Source organism: Vipera ursinii (assembly GCF_947247035.1).
Source record: "Vipera ursinii genome assembly, chromosome: 6".
Taxonomy (NCBI): Eukaryota; Metazoa; Chordata; class Lepidosauria; order Squamata; family Viperidae; genus Vipera; species Vipera ursinii.
The window spans coordinates 37,507,460-37,526,163 of NC_139515.1; the positions used below are offsets into that span (position 1 = coordinate 37,507,460).

General features: G+C 47.0%; 1 pseudogene across 1 annotated transcript; it reads right to left on the reverse strand.

Annotated features, from left to right (window-relative positions):
* Positions 1-2,623: 2,623 nt before the first annotated feature.
* On the reverse strand, positions 2,624-14,059 carry LOC310641973 (annotated as a pseudogene). The gene is made up of 3 exons: positions 13,954-14,059; positions 13,070-13,179; positions 2,624-3,356 (listed from the first exon to the last, which is right to left on the reverse strand). The product of its transcript is annotated as an uncharacterized misc_RNA (transcript).
* Between the last annotated feature and the right edge of the window lie 4,645 nt (positions 14,060-18,704).

An 18,704-nucleotide genomic window follows, 5' to 3' on the forward strand; every position in this document is an offset into this window, starting at 1 on the left:
CCCCTCCTCAAGAAGCCTGCCCTGGACCCGGTTATTTTAAATAACTATCATCTGGTCTCCAACGTTCGCTTTTTAGCGAAGGTTGTTGAGTGTGGTGGCTCATCAGCTTCCTCTGTTCCTGGAGGAAGTGGATTATCTGGACCCCTACCAATAAGGCTTTAGGCCCGGGTACAGCACAGAGATGGCATTGGTCGCACTGGTGAACGATCTCGGGACAGGGGTTGCTCCTCTGTCCTAGTCCTATTAGACCTCTCAGTGGCTTTTGATACCATCGACCATGGTATCTTACTGCGGCACCTCAGAGGGTTGGGAGTGGGTGGCACTATCTTACAGTGGTTCTCCTCCTACCTTCTGGGTCATTCGCAGTCAGTGTTGACAGGGGGACAGAGGTCGGCCTCGAGGCCTCTCGTTTGTGGAGTCCCTCAGGGGTCGGTCCTTTCACCTCTCCTGTTCAACATCTATATGAAGCCGCTGGGCGAGATCATTCATGGTTTTGGGGTGAGGTATCATCAGTACGCTAATGATACCCAGCTTTTTATTTCCACCCCAGATCAACTCAGTGATGCCCTCTCTGTGATGTCCCATTGCCTGGAGGCGGTGAGGGTCTGGATGGGGAGGAACAGGCTTCGTCTAAATCCCGACAAGACCAAGTGGCTGTGCATATCGGCATCTAGGGTTGTCCATTCTATTCCATCTTTATCTATAGGGGGTGAGGTGTTACCCCTCCGTAGATAGGGCTCACAACTTGGGTGTCCTCCTTGATTCACAGCTCAATTTTGAAGATCATATAGGAGCTGTGACTGGTGTGCCAGTTGCAGCCCTATTTGGACCGGGATGTCCTACGCACAGTCACCCATGCGCTCGTGACCTCTCGGATAGACTACTGCAATGCTCTCTACATGGGGCTGCCCTTGAATACCACTCGGAGGCTCCAGCTGGTGCAGAATGCAGCCGCACGAGTTGTGATGGGGGTCTCCCGATACTCCCATGTAACACCTCTTCTCCGTGAGCTGCATTGGCTTCCAGTTGTCTTCCGAGTGAGATTCAAGGTGCTGGTGATGACCTATAAAGCCCTAAATGGCACGGGTCCGGGTTATTTACGGGAGCACCTCTTGCCGGCGTTAACTTCCCATCACCCTGTGCGCTCCCACAGAGAGGGCCTCCTCAGGGTGCTGTCGGTCAGGGAATGTCAACTGGTGGCTCCCAGGGGAAGAGCATTCTCTGTGGGCGCGCCTGCCCTCTGGAATTAGCTTCCAGTTGAGCTCCAGATGGCTCCCGACCTACACTCGTTTCGCCACGACCTGCAGACTTGGTTGTTTGAACAGGCCGGCCTGGACTGAGGGATTGGATTTTAGAGTTTAAATTTTAGAATGTATTTATTGTTTAGGGCTATTTGATTTAATCTTATTTTAATTTTTATATATTGTGTGTTGTTTATAGCATTTTAATTGCCCTGTACACCGCCCCGAGTCCTTGGAGAGGGGCGGTATATAAATATAAATAAATAAATAAATAAATAAATAAATAAATAAATAAATAAATACAGCAATTTGAGAGTATGCAATATAAGGACAGGCAGAAGGAACTTGAAAACTCTGAGAAGAGACATTACATCAGTGCTTAGGAGCATAAAAGATGCCATAAGAAATATAATCAGGAATTAATTCCCATTATGATGAGAGACATTACATCAAAGTTCAGGTGAATAAAAGAGAGAGAGGATGTTCATGAACTATTAATATAGACATCAGCATCGAAAATAATGGATATAAGCTGCAGCAACCTAGATTTTATTTGAATTTCCTGATTGTAAGATCTGTACAACAGTGAGCAACCTAACTGGAAATTCTGGACTCTTCATTTTTGAAAATTTAAAAGAAAAGCCTGATTGACAGCACTTCTCACCAGAAGTTTAATTGATTTTCCTGCACAATTCAGAGGGGTAGATTAGATTATCCTTGTGGTTCCTTCCAATCTCATAATTTGGTGATTCTGTGCTAATTGCAGCTTTTGGCAGCCTAGGCAATGCAGACAATGGTGAAGTATGTGGAAAGTTCTACAACATCAGGAGAGCCACAACTTCTCCATCTGTGGCTGGCAGATTCAGATTCAGGAGCTTAAATTCAAATGTACTGCTTTGCAGGGCTTTTTTTCTCATAGAACGCTCAGAACGGCGTTCTGGCACCTTTTTTTTCACACACACAAAAAGCTTTTGCACAAGCTGTGCTACTCCCTCTATTGGCTTTCGAAAGCCTATTGGCTTTTGAAAGCCAATAGGAATTGCTGCTGAGCGTGCCAAAAGACCCAGTCAGCAAATGTTGGACAGGCAAGTTGTCTGCAGCGAAGGTGAGTTGTCAGGAACTTTGCACCTCTATCTGTTGCCCAACTACACCATCTCAACTAGGTAAGTAAGAGAGGGCAAGGAGTGGGAGGTGGGTTCTGTGGAGTGCATGTGCACTCCTTCCTTTTGCTCACCCATGTCAGCCAGGCTGGTGGCCTACCCGATGCCGGACCTGGGGGGGGGGTTAGTGTGCGTCTCCGAACTATGTCCATGTTGGTCTTTCCCAGCTGTGCCTTCCTTGCGTGATCAAACTGAGACACGGAGCTGCAGATGGCATCGTTGCTAGAGGGGGGCCAAGTGGGCAGTGCGGCTGAAACCCAGGGGCTGGGGAGGGGGCTTTGGGAGGCAGCCTAGGGTGGCTGCATCAGACACATTGCAGCCCTGCAGCCCATAAATATCCACAATGTCTGGGAAGTTCCCCAGCGGGTGCTGAAGACCAGTGTCCAGCTTCCTTGGCATGGTGGCGAAGGCAGGGGGCTTGGCGTGCTGTAGACCAGGCTGTTGCAGGGTGCCGCCACAGCCCCCATCATGTAGCTGCCACCTGGGGCAGATTGGCCCGGCCGGCAGTCCCGCAGAGCACATAGGGCAAGCCGGCGCAGGTGGGCATCCATCCAAGGGGCACTGATGGCCCTGGCAGGCAAGTGGGGGAGAGTCCGCTGGGCTCCCGGCTGGCCCAGGTCCTCCACCTTGGCCAGTACTTGTAGTCTGGGTAGATGAGCATGTGGCACTCCCGGAGCTGCTTGGACTCATGGATGAAAGACCGCTTCTGGGCAGCATCGAGGCATTGCCAGGTGGCGCCCAGCTGCTTGGAGATCTCCGAGTTGTACAGCCAGGGCTGCTCCTGTGTGATCCACTGCCACTGTGCACATGACCAGACCATGAAGGCATTCATGGGCTGCTTCGCCTTCTCTGGCTGGGCTGTTGAGGGTGGTTGCAGGGCTGGGGCCAGCTGGGACTGCCGCCCAGCCACTGGCAGGCACCTCTGGTGTGTAGAATCCCACAAACATCCATCCGCCTGTCAGGGAGGGCCCGACTAGAGAGCCTTGAGAGGTCCCTTGGCTGGAGCAGCTGGCAGCAAGTGAGTCGCAGAGATTGACCAAAATGTTCATCTCGGGTCTGAATTCTCATGCAGTGAAAAAGTGAGGGCTTGCAACTTCTGGTTGTAGTTATCCATCTTCTTGCACACTGAGATAACCGGCCATTTGTACAAATACGGAGTCTATCATGCTTTTATATTTATATGGAACAGATATATTACCTGAAAATTTAGGGGAGAAAAAATTGTGTATATATGTATTTTGGTTCTGACTTTAGAAGCATTTGATATGTCTGCACTGCCAATTGTACTGTCAATTATATACCTATAATAAATACATCACTCGTGAAATAATTTTTGGAATGTGTAAAAAATTTGAACCAGCCCAGAAACTCATTTCCCATTGTTTGTGTATATATAGAAAGTAAACCCTGAAATAGATTTGGAAAGAGCAAGGACTTTGATTAAATGGAAATGTTGCTAAGCATAGAACTGTTGAGTAAATTTGCAGCTGTTTCTGATGTTTTCTTTTTATGTGCTTATGATTTTACATCGGATTTTAAAATCAGCTAAATTGAATAGGAATAAGATTGTGACTGAAAGAATACTAATTCTGACATATAGTAAATATCTTTAACAAGTAAGGTTAAATGTAATTTAGTGTAATTTGCTTGCTTACTGTAGCTAAAACTGGAAATTATATTTCTAAAGCATGAGTATGGATCATTGAAAGAACAAAGATTTAATATTTATGATTCAAAAATATAAATGTGTGAGAAACATGTTTTTAAAGACCTTTGCCGCTTGTTCTCATAGCAAAGATTTTTGCTAGAAGAATGAATGGCTCTGTGTTTGTAACATGAAACTTGGCTGTATGCCTTGTAAAAAAGTTGGAAATCTAGGTGTTGAGTCAAAAATGGGTATGAAACTTTCCAAAGAATGGATTAACAATGAGTTAACCTATTCTAGCACAGATAGGATGCAACAGTTGACCTCACTTTGAAATTTTTTTTTGATCACAGAGAATCTGCTGCACATAAAGCAGCATTAAAAATAGTTATTCCTGCCAAAGGAATAACTAAAATTATGTAATTTAGAATCTACCAAGCTTCCCTCCCATGGACAGAAGACAATCCATAGGAAATGTGAATAGCTTTAGCAGCAATAATAAATCTAATTATACTATGCATGTTAGCCAAACCCTGGAGCAGTGGTAGCAATCTTCTATCACAATGGCAAGCCCTTTAAGATTATATTTTCAAAGAAACAATGGAACCCTTGTCAGAGGCACTGGAAATATAACTTAAGTTATGTGTAAAAAAAAATGAATGTCAGCTTTCATGCATTCCTTCAATTTCAATTTACACTACTAAATAAACTAGGAAACTTTTAAAAAACCATAATTGCAGGACTAACTAATTTTTTACTTTTTTTTTTACTTTTAGTGTAAAAGTGTGACCCCAAATGTAAAGATGAAAAAAATCACTAATTACTTCTCAACCACCTTTCCTGCTAACAAAAAGGCCAGAATATTAACAGGCAGAATGACAGAACACACAGAAATAACCCCTGTTAATATTTCTGTATCTGATCTTAAGAAGCAGAGCCAAACCACAAATGACTGGCCAGACTGCTGGACCTATGAGCAAAAAAAGATTTTTGCTAGAAGAATGAATGGCTCTGTGTTTGTAACATGAAACTTGGCTGTATGCCTTGTAAAAAAGTTGGAAATCTAGGTGTTGAGTCAAAAATGGGTATGAAACTTTCCAAAGAATGGATTAACAATGAGTTAACCTATTCTAGCACAGATAGGATGCAACAGTTGACCTCACTTTGAAATTTTTTTTTGATCACAGAGAATCTGCTGCACATAAAGCAGCATTAAAAATAGTTGCTGAAAGCGAAAAATGAGAATGTTTTTTTAACGTCATTATCTCATGAAAAAATAATAACTGGAATTTTTTTCAAACTACATATAAAGTAGCAAAGGAAAATCAATCATTTCATCATTTTGAAACTGAAATTGATGTGCAAGAACAGAACGGAGTTGAATTGGGTTGTATTCTTCATTCTACAAATGCGTGTATTAACATTGTTAATCATATAAGCGAAGAAATGAGGAAAATTGTGGGTAAAGAAATTGTTCAATCCAATAATAAAATTTCATTGATAATTGATGAACCACAATAAGCAAAAAAACTACCCTCATAGTATTTGTTCGTTGCTGTATTGAAGGTGTGGGAATGAATTCACCGGTAAATTTGTTTTTAGACTTGGTAGAACTTGAAAAAGTAACAGCAGAAGGAATATTTGATTCCTTACTCCAATGTCTTCACTCTTATGGGATGACAAAAGATTGTTTGAAAAAATATTTGATTTCTCTGGCATGCGATGGTACCACTGTAATGATGGGATGTAAAAGTGGAGTGAAAAAATTGCTGTCAGAACATTTTCCTTCTATTATAGTTTGGCATTGTGCTAATCACAGACTATAATTATCAGTAGATGATGCTGTCAAGGAAACTTCAGGAATAAATAGATTCCAATCATTTATTGATAAACTGTATGTCATATATACTATGCTTCAGCAAAGAATAGTAGACAGTTGCATTCATGTGCAGAATTACTGGTGGCTGAGCTGCTGAAAATTGGAAGAATTTTAAGTACCCGATGGGTGTCATCTAGTATGTGTACAGTTTTGACTGTATGGAATAATTTTGAATCCCTTGTGTATCATTTTGTACAAGCAATGCATGATCCTACAAGAGATAAAAATGATAAATGCACTTATGATGGTTTAAAAAGAAAAATAACATCTACAGAATTTTTATTGGACCTAGGATTGATGTGTGATGCTCTCCAAGAATTGTCAGATTTAAGTTTGGATTTACAGGACCACAACATGGACCTGTATAAGGCAAATAAGAAAATAAAAATACTGGTACAAGTTTTTTTAAAAAAGAAGACAGAACTTTGGGCCCTATTATAAATGTGCTGTTACTGCTGTACATGATCTTCGCTTTCATGGAGTTTTACTTCACGAAAAAGATTCAAGAAAGGATCCTCCCATTGACCCATGTATATTTTATACAAAATTAAAAGAATCAATTGAAAAAAGATTGCTTGATAGCAAAGATGATGAGTTGGTGTATTGGTCTCGCGTACTTGATCAAAAACATTGGCCTGAAGATATTAACACTCAACTGACATTTGGAGAAGTGGAAATTAGAAACTTGTCAATCAGACTGCAACTAAATGAAAGAGAAATGATTTGTGGATTCTGTGAATACATTCTCAAAAAGACATATCCAGAAAAACTGTTGCATTTGATATGGACTCTGAATACCATTCCCATTACTTCAAGTGAATGTGACCGTGGGTTTTCACAGATGAATTTAATTGCTACCCCAACAAGACCTTTGTTAAAGACTAAGACAATTTCAGCACTTTTGTTCATCAAACTTGTTGGACCACCTCTGAGACTTTTCGATCCTTCAAAGTATGTTGATCTGTGGTTACTCAGAGGATGACATTTGACCATAGATACTAAGAGCAAGGAAAGGAGTCAAGAAGATTTGCTGAACGAGAATTGGACAAAACTTTGGAATTTACTATGAACATTTGCCTTAAACACAATAAATTAAATATATGTCAAGAATTGAATATATAATTGTTTAGTTATATAAATAAATATATAAATAAAATTATATAAATAAAAGATTAACAAGATGAGAGTTCCGGCACCTTTTTTTTTTTTTAGAAAAAAAGCACTGCTGCTCTGTGATTGCAGTACAGTTTTAAATAGCTTTAGTTCACAGAGAGCTCCAATGTGTTGGCAAATATTACATCACACTGATAGATTGCATTTATGCTTGAGCAATCCTACAATTTACCACAGATTCATTTTCTACAGTTAAGTGCAGAAAAAGAACAGGATGTTTTCTCTTATCAGAGACACCAACCATCAAAAGACATTTTACAGTAGTGGGGAAAAAATCAGAAGGACCTTGACAAACACATTTTATTAAATAGCATAACTTTTCATGAACTGCTATACACTTCCTCAGATCACAAAAGCTTGTGCTGTTTAATAAAATTTGTTATTTGGAAAAGATACCATCAGATTCCTGATTTTTTTTTGCAGTCATCTGCAGATGATTTAAACGATGTTTACCTTTGAAAATGACACAGGGTATTGCTTTTTATTGTTTTTGTTTTTGTTTTAATTTAATTTAATTTAATTTAATAATATTTATATACCGCCCTTCTCCCTGAGGACTCAGGGCGGTTCACAGGGCAGAATAAAATACTAAATACAAACGTTAAAACAAGATTAAATAATTGCCCATATTAAAACAGTTGGAATCAAGTTCTAAAACGCAAAGTTAAAATTAAAACACAAGAATAAAAACCCCACCAATCCCCATCAGGCTAGGCCGGCTTGAACAAACAGAAACGTCTTGAGATCGCGACGAAAGGAGCGAAGATCGGGCGCCATCCGGAGCTCTACCGGTAGCTGGTTCCACAGCTCCGGAGCGCCCACAGAGAAGGATCTCCCCCTGGGGACCACCAATCGACATTCTCTGATCGGTGGCACCCTGAGGAGGCCCTCTCTGTGGGAACGCACAGGGCGCAGGGAGCTTGATGCCGGCAGCAGATGTTCCCCAAGGTACTCCGGCCCCATGCCATGAAGGGCTTTAAACACTGTTACCAGTACCTTGAATCTCACCCGGAAGACAACTGGCAACCAATGCAGCTCACGGAGCAGCGGTGTAACGTGGGAGTATCGGGAAACTCCCAACACAACTCTCGCGGCTGCATTCTGTACCAGTTGGAGCTTCCGGGTGGTCCTCACCATCAATTGCTCACCATCAATTGTGGTATGTCTGATATATAAATCAATATAATCTATCATTGTAGATAAACAAAAGTCTGAATATTTCTCTCATTGAGCTTTTAACTATTAAATGTTCAATTTTTTATTATACTTTGTAATTTTAAGAGAATCATGCCTCAGTATGTGGTACTAAATTAAATAGAACTAAAGAGTCTTCACATTCTATTTTTAAAAAAATGTAATTATAAGAATTGTCTGATAAAATCATCTGATTAAGATTCATAATTCTGGAATTTGTATGGACTCCTTTACCTCTGTATCACCTCTTCATGCCAAGTCATGAGATGACAGGACTTTGGAATCAGACAAGTTTGGACATGTCTGGACAGAATTATTTCTGAAACAAGTGCTCAAGTATGTTCAGTTCTAATGACAAGCTTCACAGCCATAACTTTGGTTTTAGCAAATTTGCACACTATCTCTACAAATTTGTGTTTTAAGAAGGATCAGTGAGACTAAAGGAAACATTCTCCAGAAATTCTGAGTTACAATTTTTGCAGTTCCTTGCTATTGGTGTGCTGGCTATGGCTGATGTGAATTTCAAACATTTGAAGACACTAGACCTATGCTTGCCCTACATCATTCTTTGGAGAAAACATTGTGATAATTTCAATTCCTGGAATTAAGGGTTCTATATGAATCTTCTACTTAAATAGTCACAATGTCTGAGGTCAATCCTGCTGCATTTGAGAGTTCTCCTCCTTAATCTCCTGACTCAGACCTTGGACTCTTGGTCCAAGTCTTGTTTTGTTTACTCAGAGGACACAATAATGTCAGTTCATGCAAGTGGACCCAAAGTCACAATCAAGGCAACAACAAGGTTTCAGGATGCCAGTCATGATCTATCTATTGCTAAAACTCTCATGTCTTTCCCCTTTAACTGAGTGAAATAGTGCATCCTAGTGAAAAACTTTGTCAACAAAGGTACCTCCAAATGGGCTAAGTTACAAAATGCCAGAATCCATGACTCCTGGGGGAATGAAATTTAGGAAAGTTTTGGCTATTTTAGTGCTGTTGTGTTGCTCTGGTCACATGATCCTCATTTTCAATATTCCATGACAGTTTCCTGGCTACTTATGCACTCCTTTGCTCCTTCCTCCACCCAGCAACAACCACTTACCTGCCTGCTGGGAAAGAAAAAGAAGGGAAGGGAGAGAGAGGAAAGAAAGGAAGGGAAGGAAGAAGGAACCCCAGTACATCTTCTCCAATCCATGTGGCGCTTCTTGTACAGCCCCAATGCCTTCTCTGACCCATGTGACACTCCCTGCATATCCCAGTTTGCCCTCCCTGACCTGTGTTTTCTCTGCACCCTCCCTAATCCACACACACCTCTTGTGCACTCCCAAGCAGTCCAAGACATCCTTCCCAGCCCTTGGTCCCACCTATCACACACCCCTGCGTGCTCTTTCTCATCCATCCTGCCCACCCATGCCGATCATGTACATACCCTGCACCTCTGCAAAACCCCTTGCTTCTCCCCCACACCCTGCAGCAGCTACTTAAATGCCTGGTGGCCTTTGACTTGTCACTTCCTTCTGGTTTCCCCATGATTTTCTCCCTACAAACTTCCCACAAGCAAAGCAAATGGGGAAGACAGTAGGAATTCTAGGGAGAGAGAGCAGGAGAGAGGAAAGGATGGGAAGGAGGGAAAGGTGAATGGGATGAAGGAAGGGAGTGATGAAAGGAAGGAAGATTTTTGATGCTCCCAGCCAGTTTCCCACAAGAATACTTAATGGGGAAGCCAGCAGGAAATTGGAAGTTGCTCCTGCATTTTTGCCCACTTGTGGTCATCCTATTTTACTGTTTAGGTATGGAAATATCTCTGAAATGATCAGCCAATGGGGCTTTCTGTATATAACTGAAATAATTACTGTAAATATATCTCTTTACTCACAAAATAAGCAATAGCAACATGCATACATGGGGAAAAATCTATATATCACTTTCTACTATGAATAAAATTTATACATATTATGAAGATTCTTTGCTGTTCAAGAACTGGACACACCATAAAGTAACAAGCCTGTACAAATGGCTTTTTCTGGCAACACGCACTTCCCCAACAGCAGGCTATTGCTTTGAGTTAACTCCACTCTTCTATGACTTTGCAAGATAATATTGTTAAGTAAATATTGCACCAGGGTAGCTGCTCACCATAACTTGTGATCCTGACTGTAATGTAGTGGGTCTGATGCAAGGAAGAGACGCCAGCTGGAGTACGTGTTCAGCTCTTTATTGTGGGGGGTTTCGTACTGGCAAACAAGGGCTACCTGGTCTCCTTATATACCTGGCCAGGTAGGCGGCTAGCCAATGGGGTTGGCCCTAGGTTTCCCGCCGAAACTAGGTTTCCCACCAAAACCGTCCAGGCCAACGCCCCCTAGTGACCACTGCTATGCAGATGCCTGCATCTGGATACATAGCACCCTCCCCCCTTAGAGAAGAACCTCCCTTATAACTATAACACACATAACTATATACAATGCATACATATTACATAACAACGAGTTGAGATCACTTGCACACATAGTCTGCTAGGTATGCAGGTGTCCTGTGGGGTCTGGTGGACCGTATGGGTGTGGCTTCTCCCTGGCCCGGCACATCTGGTTCACGGTGCTCCTGCGCTTGGTTAAGTCCGGCTACTGGGTTCGTGCCACCGATGATGCCCTGCTGCTGCGGCAGGGCTGGCTGCAGGAGGCCATCTTCCGCTAGTTCAGGGTCTGTGGTCTGGCCTCTTGGTCTGGCCTCTTCTGGTGTGTGATTGTCAGGTTGGGCGTGTGTGGTGCACTCAGGGACACTTCCTCTGAGCTGGTCAATATGTCGCCTGATGTGTCGATCCCCCTCCACCCCTACGATGTAGGATAGAGGCCCTGTTTTGTCAACCACTGTCCCCGGAATCCATGTGTGACCTGCCCCGTAGTTCCTTACCCAAACCGGGTCCCCCACGTTGAGCACCCTGTGTGTAGGTGGCTTCTCAGTGTGTGCCGCCACCCGGTCAGGGTGCAGCTGGTCAAGCTTGGTGATGAGGCGCCGTCCCCATCATAGTTCTGCTGGGCTCTTTCCGGTGGCAACGCATGGTGTGGTGTGGTGTGTGAGCAAAAATTTTGCAAACCTGTGATGCCAGTCCCTGCTGATGATGCACCGGAGTGCGTCCTTGGTCGTCCTTACCATCCATTCAGCTTGCCCGTTAGTCGATGGGTGGAAGGGTGTGGAGGTGACGTGTCTAATCCAGTTCGCCTTTAAGAATGCCTGGAAATCATTAGCGGTAAACTGAGGCCCGTTATCACACACAATTACATCGGGGAGGCCGTGTGTGGCAAAGAGGGCTCTGAGCACCTGGATTGTCCTTGCTGAGGTCATGTTGGGGACAGGAGCTACCTCCAACCACTTAGAGTGGCTATCCACTACCACTAGGAACAGTTGGCCCTGGAAGGGCCCCGCATAGTCAATGTGAATATGGGACCAGGGTGTGCGTGTGGCCTCCCACCTGTGCACGGGTGCATGTGGCATCTCTGGCCTGGATCTCTGGCATGTGTAACAGCCCTTGACCCGTTCCTCAATGTCCTTGTCCAACCCTGGCCCCCAGAGGTAACTCCTGGCCAGTGCCTTCATCCTGACCACCCCCGGATGCCCCTCGTGTAGGGATTCCAACACTCTGCCCTGGAATGCTGTGGGGATGATGACCCTGCTACCCCAAAGGAGGCAACCCCTGTGTGTGGATAGCTCATGTTGCCTGGTGAAATATGCCTGGAATTCAGGTCCCGGGGACTTGTCCTGCCAGCCTGTGCAAACCCATGAGTGTACCCTGCTCATGATGTTGTCTGAGGCTGTCTTGGCTGCAATGTCCTTGGCATGTACTGGGCATTCTGGTAGTTCCTGCATGGCTAGGATCTGTGTTGCTGGGGCCGGGTCTGGTTCCATGATGTTTATGGGTAGCCTACTTAGGCCGTCTACATGGCCCATCTCCTTCCCTGGCTTGTGCACCAGCTTGCAATTGTATGCTGCAAGGAAGATAGACCACCGGAGCATTCTGAGAGATAGAATTGGGGGGGTTTGCTTGTCTGTTGTGAACAGGCCAAGCAGTGGTTTGTGATCTGTGTAAATTGTGAACTCCCTGCCGTATAGAACTTTTTTACCCCTGCCACTATTGCCAGGGCCTCCTTATCTATTTGGGCGTAGTTCTTCTCTGCTCCAGACAGTGTTCTGGAATAGTAGGCGATTGGAATTTGGGCCCTGAAGGTTCCAGGTGGCTCAGGACAGCGCCCACACCATAAGGGGACGCATCGCATGCGATGCAAATGGGCTTGGACTCTATGAAAAGTGTTACTGTGGATTTGTCAGACAGGAGTGCCTTTAAGGCTCTGAAACTCTGGTCGTGGATGGGGGTCCAGGTCCATGCTGCCTTCTTGTCCAATAACCTGTGTAATGGTTCTGCTATTGCTGCCTTGTGAGGAAGGAAGGTGTGGTAGAAATTGAGCAGACCCAGGAATGCCTGTAGCTCTGCTTTGTTCCTAGGTGTGGGTGCCAGATTGATTGCCCTTACCTTGGACTCTGTGGGATGAATTCCCTTGGCATCTATCCTGAACCCCAAAAATTCCGTGGAAGGAACCCCAATGCTGCATTTTTCCTTCTTCAGTTTGAGGCCAGCAGTGTGCAGCCTTGTTAGAACCTCCCTAAGCCTACCTGCCAGTTCTTCAGCTGATGCTCCTGCAATCAGGACATCATCAAAATAGGGGCAGACTCCTGGGATGCCCTTGAGGGTTTTTTCCCTGATCTCCTGGAAAATGCCAGGAGCTACCTTGAAGGCTCCCCTGTGAGTTACTATCATCTGAGTGTCAGCCGTTGCCCTGGTAACAGTGAGCTGTTGGTACGCCTGTGGAAGATCAACCTTTGCAAAGATGGCGCCGCCTTGGAGGGAAGCGAGAACGTGGCTGACCATGGGGTAAGCGTGTGGGTTTAGGGCGTGGTTCACTGAGCATTTGTAGTCGGCACAGATCCTCACCTCTCCATTGGGTTTAAGTGGGGTGACTATCGAGGTCTCCCACTCTCCCCCATCTATGGGCTCTAAGATTCCCTGGGCCACCAGCTTGTCCAGTTTGTGCTCGATTTTATGCTTGAGCGCGAAGGGTACTCGCCGCGGCCTGACCCTAATGGGGGCGATGCTCGGGTTCAATTTGAATGAGATGGGGGGCCCTGTGTTCTTCCCCAGCTTTCCATCGAAGATGTCTGCAAACTCCTTGCAGACAGCCTCAATAGATTCTCACTGGATCTGGTGGATCCCCGTGACCAGGATTCCCAGGGCCTCAAAAAAGTCTAGGCCGACTAGACTGGCTCTCCGTCCCTCTACCACCACTACCTCCAGGTGCTCCTCATGACTCTTAAACACCACAAAAAGGGTGGCCTCCCCCTTTACCGTGACTGGCAAGTTTTTGAAGTCAGTCAGTGCTAAATTTGAGGGCTGTAATTAAATCCGCTGCTTGCTCCAGCTGTTAATGTAATTAAAGGTCTCGTCAGAAATGACAGAGACCGCTGAGCCGGAGTCAAGCTCCTTGTTGCAGGGAATGCCCTGCAAGCAGATTGTTAGTTTAATTTTTGATTTCAGCAGCCGGTGGCTACCAGTGTGGTGGATGGCCAGCCAACTCTCAACATAGCCAATTCGTAATCGGATCGGGGCCCCAGTACCTCTCAAAGGCGATTCATCTGGGTGCAGCTCGTGGATCTCTTCTCGGGGGCGGCGGCTACGACAGATCGCAGCTATGTGGCTTGTCTTCTTGCAGGCCTGACACATGGCCGACCAGAACTTGCAGAGGCTGCACACGTGGTTTCCGCCGCAGCCTGCGCACTTCTGCGAGTTGTTGGCCGGCTTGGGCTTGTCCAGGCATCTTTTTCATTAGTCGGGGGTTGACGTCCGCCGGAGGAGGTCGATCCTTTGTTCGTCCTCCTCGTCCTCAGCCATGGTGAGCTGCTGGTGGATGCTGCCCATCTGGCCGCCGGTCCTGGACTCCTGGACAGCCTGGACAGCCCCGCAGGCTGCTTCGTGGGCCAGGATGGCATCCTGGGCTTCCTGGAGTGAGACCTCAACTTTCACGAACAGGCACTCCTGCAGCCTCATGTCTCATAGGCCGCACACCAGCCTGTCATGTAGCCGCTCCTCCAAGTTCGAAAATTTGCAGGCGACGGCTGCTTCTCACAGGGTGGTGATGTAGTCGGCTCCGGACTCGTCGGGACACTGGTCCCTCTTCTCGAACTGTGACCTCAAGGCCAGTGCGGACATGCAGGGCCAGACGTTTGCATTGAGCTTGGCTACAAGGTCCCGGTAAGAGATGGATTCTATGGGATCCAGGGAGAACAGGTTTGCAGTGACCTTGAGGAGTGCTGCCGCTTTCGAGCTGTCCTCCGAGATCTGGTTAAATCTCATGTACAGCTCAGCGTGCGATAGATATCGGGCCCATTTCTCCAGGTGGCGGGTGTTGAATTCATGGGGTTGTCCTGTTCGTGCCATCGATCTTCCATCGGCTGCTGTGGTGTCTGGTTCAAGTCGCGGTTGTGGTGGCCAGAGCAGATTTCAGGTCACTCGTGGTGGCCGGGTCGCAGTGGCTGGCGGTCGCGTTGGGAGGAAAGAAAAGATGCCTCTTTTCCTTCAGCACGCGGTGCATTCCCCCAGTGACTTCAGCTTTTCTGTCGGCAGTATCCCACCTTCGTCGCCACTGTAATGTAGTGGGTCCAACGCAAGGAAGAGACGCCAGCCGGAGTACGTGTTCAGCTCTTTATTGTGGGGGGTTTCGTACTGCCGAACAAGGGCTACCTGGTCTCCTTATATACCTGGCCAGGTAGGCGGCTAGCCAATGGGGTTCGCCCTAGGTTTCCTGCCGAAACTAGGTTTCCCGCCAAAACCGTCCAGGCCAACGCCCCCTAGTGGCCGCTGCTATGCAGATGCCTGCACCTGGATACATAACACTGACAGTCAAATGAAAGACATCTTGTCTCTTTGTAATAGCTGCCAATCTCCAGATGTCACCTCTACTTTCCTGTCTGTAGGCCATTTGCTCATCATTTTCCTGCTACACCCCCTTTCTTCCCACTCTGTGTTACCCTTTGCTTTTGTAAGCTCAGAAAACTGGGTGCAGTGAAGCTGCCTCTGGATGTCAGCATGTCCTTGAAAACACCAGGGTGTATCTCAATTAGCCAGGCAGCTGGAATACCAGTTTGAATATGTATGATTGCAGTTCTGAGGGAATGGTTGAATGCCTGAAGGAAGTAGGGGGGAGAGAGATTCTTGCCTGTATGGCTGCAGCTATTTTTGAAAACAGCTGACACCAACCTCACTTATTTGAATTGAACTTGATTTCTAGTAACTTGATTTCTTTAGTTGGCATCAGAGGCCAGTGGCTGAACACCTCCCTGGGCTTCAAGCTCTATCATTTCCAGGTAAAGGCTATGGAGCCACCCCACCAGAACTTCTAGAGCAGGGGTGTCAAACTGCCACCCCGTGGGCCAGATGTGTCACACCAAAACCGCACCCACCCCATTGCCGGCAATGGGAAAAAAGTCACGATACATCATGATAGGTCACGTGACATCACGAGTTTGATACCTGTGTTCTAGAGATTGACCGCCAAGAAGACAGCATAGGCTGCATTGGGATTGATGGATAAGTCATTTGACCCCTATACTAAGCATAATTATGTTTATATTTATGTTTACATTCACATTCACATTCACATTTATACATTTATGGCTGGGCTTAGACAGGGACCTGGTATTGAGACACGTTAAGAGGCCCCTGATACATATTTTAGCCAGTTATTTTAAAAGGTTAGGGAGGGGGAGGGATAGTAGAGTGGGGAGGGAATTATTAACCGGCACTCAGTCTGGGCCTGTTAGGGGTCCCGACAAGACGGGGTTGGGGGAGGTGGTTGCTGGTTCTGTGAATGTTGGGGTGGGGCTTCAAATCCCCACGACGATAGGGAATGGCAACAGGTGGTTGCACAGAGGGCCGTATCAACATCTGGGATCGCGCCCCCACTGTCTGCGTGCGGTGGCGCGCTCCGACCCTCCAGTTAGCACCCTTTTCCCCGGGGATGAGGGTGATCAGGCCCCTGAGCTTAGGCTGGTTTATTTTAACGCCAGATCCGTTGTTAACAAGGCTCCCCTCATTCAGGATTTGATTGAGGAGGAATGTGCAGATCTGGCATGCATCACGGAGACTTGGTTGGGCTCTGAGGGAGGGGCTCCTCTGACCGAGTTATGCCCTCCAGGTTTCCGTGTGCTACACCAGCCATGGGCTCAGGGTAGGGGTGGAGGGGTGGCGGTGGTTGTTCGGGAGACTTTATGCCTGCGGGAGACCACCATTGTCCAGATGGCCGGGAGTGAGTCCCTCCTCCTGAGATGTGGCCCTTGGGCTCAGTTGGGCTTGTTGCTCACATACCTGGCGCCCAGCTGTGTGGCAACAGCCCTGCCCAAGCTGCTCAACACCCTCTCAGGGTTGGCAGTGGAATTCCCCAGGCTTATAGTTCTTCAATTTGCCTTCACTGGGAGGGTCGTCTGAGTTAGCTCGGGAGTTCATGGCTTCCATGACGGCCATGGGCCTGATTCAAGTGATTCAGGGCCCGACTCATGTGGGGGGGGTCACACTCTCGACCTGGTGTTACTGTCTGGACAGTGGTTGGATGATCTGGGAAAGGGTTCACCAACCATTGTTCCCCTGTCATGGTCAGATCACTATCTCCTATGCCTGGTCTTCCGTTATGCCACCCCCCACCGCTGGGCTGCAGAACCGACCAGGTGGTTCCGCCCCAGGTGCATAATGGACCCTGAACGGTTCCAGATGGCGCTTGGGTCTATACCCATTGCCCTCACCCACAGCCCAGTTGATGCCTTGGTGGATGCCTGGGAAACGGCGGCTGCCGGGGCACTTGACTGTGTTGTACCCTTGCGACCTCTGACCCGGCGCAGATCCCGTTGGGCTCCATGGTTCTCTGCAGAGCTCCGGGAGATGAAGCGTCAGAGACGGGGTCTAGAGAGCGGTTGGAGGTACAGCAGATCCGAATCTGAACGATTGCAGTTAAGAACCTTTATAAGGTCTTATCTTGTGGCGATGAGGACGGCGAAGTCTAATTACTTCACTGCCCTCATCGTGTCCGCAGATAATCGCCCGGCTGCCCTGTTTAGGGTGACTCGCTCCCTCCTTAACCAGGAGGTGAGGGAGGATCCCTTGCAGGAGTTAAGGAGTTCAGTCATCATCTGGTGGACAAAATCGCTCAGATCACGGCCGGTCTGGACTCTGACTGGGCAGAGTCTGATGTGAAGGAATCGGACAGTCCTGAGCATGTTATCTGGACTGAGTTCGATCCTGTTTCCCCTGATGATGTGGACAGGATCATGGAGAGGCTGAGCACCACCACCTGTTTGTTGGATCCGTGCCCCTCCTGGCTGGTTTATGTGGCCCGGGAGGAGACACGAGGCTGGTTCCAGGCAGTAATAACTGCTTCTTTGAAGGAGGGTGTCTTTCCTGCTGCCTTGAAGGAGGCGGTGGTGAGACCCCTCCTCAAAAAGCCTGTCCTGGACCCGGTTGTTTTAAATAACTATCGTCCAGTCTCCAACCTTCACTTTTTGGTGAAGGTTGTTGAGAGTGTGGTGGCGCATCAGCTTCCTCTGTTCCTGGAGAAAATTGATTATCTGGACCCATACCAATCGGGTTTCAGGCCCGGATACAGCATGGAGACGGCATTGGTCACGCTGGTGAATGATCTCTGGCGGGCTCGGGACAGGAGTTGTTCCTCTGTCCTGGTCCTATTAGATCTCTCAGCGGCTTTTGATACCATCGACCATGGTATCCTACTGCGGCATCTCAGGGGGTTGGGAGTGGGAGGCACCGTTTTACGGTGGTTCTCCTCCTATCTCCTGGGCCGCTCGCAGTCAGTGTTGACTGGAGGGCAGAGATCCACCCCGAGGCCTCTTGCTTGTGGAGTTCCTCAGGGGTTGGTTCTCTAGCCCCTCCTGTTCAACATCTATATGAAGCCACTGGGTGAGATCATTCGTGGGTTTGGGGTGGGGTATCATCAGTACGCTGATGATACCCAACTTTTTCTTTCCACCCCGAACCAACCCAGTGATGCCCTCGCCGTGATGTCCCGTTGCCTGGAGGCGGTCCAGGTCTGGATGGGGAGAAACAGGCTTCGTCTCAATCCCGCCAAGACTGAGTGGCTGTGCATATCAGCATCTCGGGCTAACCAGACTATTCCACCTGTAACGATGGGGGGTGAGGTGTTACCCCCTGTTGATAGGGCTTGCAACTTTGGCATCCTCCTGGATTCGCGACTCAATTTTGAAGACCATATAGGAGCCGTGACCAGGGGGGCTTTTGCCCAGGTTCACCTGGTGCACGAGTTGTGACCCTATCTGGACCGAGATGCCCTACGCACAGTCACTCA